Below are 2,500 nucleotides of genomic sequence, written 5' to 3' on the forward strand. Positions count from 1 at the left end.
CCTCCTCCACCCCTAACCCTCCTCTACCCTCTTCCTCCACCCCTAACCCTCCTCTACCCTCCTCCCCCACCCCTAACCCTCCTCTACCCTCCTCCACCCTCCTCCTCCCTGCTGGGTATGACCCTCCTCTCCTCCCCCCTCTGGCCTCTCCTCCTCTACCTCTCCGTCTCCTTCCCTCTCTCTCTCCCTAGACCCTACCTGTAGACAATACACCCTAGGTGTGTAGGTGTGGTGTGTAGGTGTGTGTACTAGGGAGTGTGTGTGCTAGGGAGTGTGTATAGGGAGTGTGTATAGGGAGTGTGTATAGGGAGTGTGTATATGGAGTGTGTATATGGAGTGTGTATATGGAGTGTGTATATGGAGTGTGTATAGGGAGTGTCTACTATGGAGTGTGTACTATGGAGTGTGTATAGGGAGTGTGTATATGGAGTGTGTACTATGGAGTGTGTATAGGGAGTGCAGTGTTTCCTCCAGGAATTTTTACAATGGTGGCGGATGGCCGTGACCGCGCGTGCACGCGCATGAAACGCGCACGCGCATTCAAAACAACTTTTTTTATTTTTTTATTTATTTTTTCTAATCACAGCCAAAACTAGAGGATGGCCCAAAAAAAAAAAAAAATGAATATACAGAATATAAACGTGTGACTGACAGTCACATACACACACACAAAGATCATCAGCTATAATATAATACGAAGTAGGCCTACATGAGCACAAAAGCGGCTAACGTTACTGATTAACTGTTTACTGTAGTGCAGAGAGATGGTAGTCGTAGGCGGCGTATCAAATGACAAAGCTAAACGTTTAATGAAGGACATGAACGATTGTCAACAACACACTCAAGCAGTAAATAGAACAATTCTAAACAACTTGGGTACTACGGACGGAACAATAGTCTCAACCTATAGTTCCGTGCGTGAATTATGTCAACCCACCACATTACAGAAGTAAAATCACAGTCAGATGGAGCATTCGGTAAACAGCTGAGTATCAGCTGAGTTAAAGAAAACAAACTCTTACCTTTGATGACACCCACATCAGCCCTGTTTTCCCGTACTTCTCCCGTGTGTCTCTTATTGTCCAAATGTTCCCTGAATTTTAGCTGCATGTTTTTCCAGCATGTAATTCCGTTGTCAATAAAAAAATCGTCTCCCCTTCTTTTCCCCTTGACAATACTGTGTCGTTGCTAAAGTGACGGCACATAAGAATCGTTTTTTGACTTGCTAATGTCTGCTAACGTAGCACTTGAAACTGGCGCCGTTCTCTGGACTGCAGCTGCTCCCGCGTTAGCATTAGCATCCATCTTTTCTTCTCCCTTCTCACCGTCACGAGCTCAAATGACACTTGTCGGCCGATCTAACTCTTAACACTCACTTACAGGACTTCTGACACCATGTCGTGTTATTCTATTAAACATACACGTGAGTCCTTCTGTATTTCAATGTAAGTGTCTTTATTTTAACTCGCTCTGTAAGCTCTACAATACCGGTCTCTTGTTGTCTCGTCGTAACCTGCCCACCTGACCTGGGGGGTATTCCATCAACGTCGCTAAAGGAAAATCCTGGCTTATTTTTGATAACTCTCGCGAGACCTATCAGAATATGCCTGGATATTTTTAAGAACTCTCGCGAGATTTATCAGACTAAACCTGGATTTTCCCTTTAGCGATGTTGATGGAATACCCCCCTGATGTCACTACGGTGGCCTGTACACAATAACAATAATACCACAGTTCACATTTAGACCAATCAGGAGCCCTTGTGTCACGTCGTCAACTGAATGTCATTAATCTGATTTTGGATCAGCGGTTAGAGAGAGATGGGCGTGGATTTAGGTGCACTTTTAGTCGACATCCATTATAGCGCTGATCTAGGATCAGATATATTTTAATCAGCTAAAATGTTCAGAACTTTTTTTTTTTTTTTTTTTTTGAGAACTTTTTGTTTTGTTTTGTTTTTGTGGACTGAATCAATTCGTGGCGGAGGAAATTCATTCGTGGCGGCCCGCCACCAATAAATGCATGTAGAGGAAACACTGGAGTGTGTATAGGGAGTGTGTATAGGGAGTGTGTACTATGGAGTGTGTATAGGGAGTGTGTATAGGGAGTGTGTATAGGGAGTGTGTGTATAGGGAGTGTGTATAGGGAGTGTGTATAGGGAGTGTGTATAGGGAGTGTGTATAGGGAGTGTGTATAGGGAGTGTGTATATGGAGTGTGTACTATGGAGTGTGTATAGGGAGTGTGTATAGGGAGTGTGTATAGGGAGTGTGTATAGGGAGTGTGTACTATGGAGTGTGTGTATATGGAGTGTGTATAGGGAGTGTGTATAGGGAGTGTGTATATGGAGTGTGTACTATGGAGTGTGTATAGGGAGTGTGTATAGGGAGTGTGTATAGGGAGTGTGTATAGGGAGTGTGTACTATGGAGTGTGTATAGGGAGTGTGTATAGGGAGTGTGTATATGGAGTGTGTACTATGGAGTGTGTATAGGGAGTGTGTA

General features: G+C 44.1%; 1 protein-coding gene across 1 annotated transcript in view; it reads left to right on the forward strand.

The window, feature by feature from the left end:
• LOC308163731 (polypyrimidine tract-binding protein 2-like) overlaps positions 1-2,500 on the forward strand; it is a 23,977-nt gene that overhangs the window by 6,478 nt on the left and 14,999 nt on the right. The gene's annotated exons all lie outside the window — the stretch shown is intronic.

The sequence above is a fragment of the Nansenia antarctica genome, assembly GCF_963989245.1.
Source record: "Nansenia antarctica genome assembly, chromosome: 8".
In the NCBI taxonomy this organism is placed as follows: Eukaryota; Metazoa; Chordata; class Actinopteri; order Argentiniformes; family Microstomatidae; genus Nansenia; species Nansenia antarctica.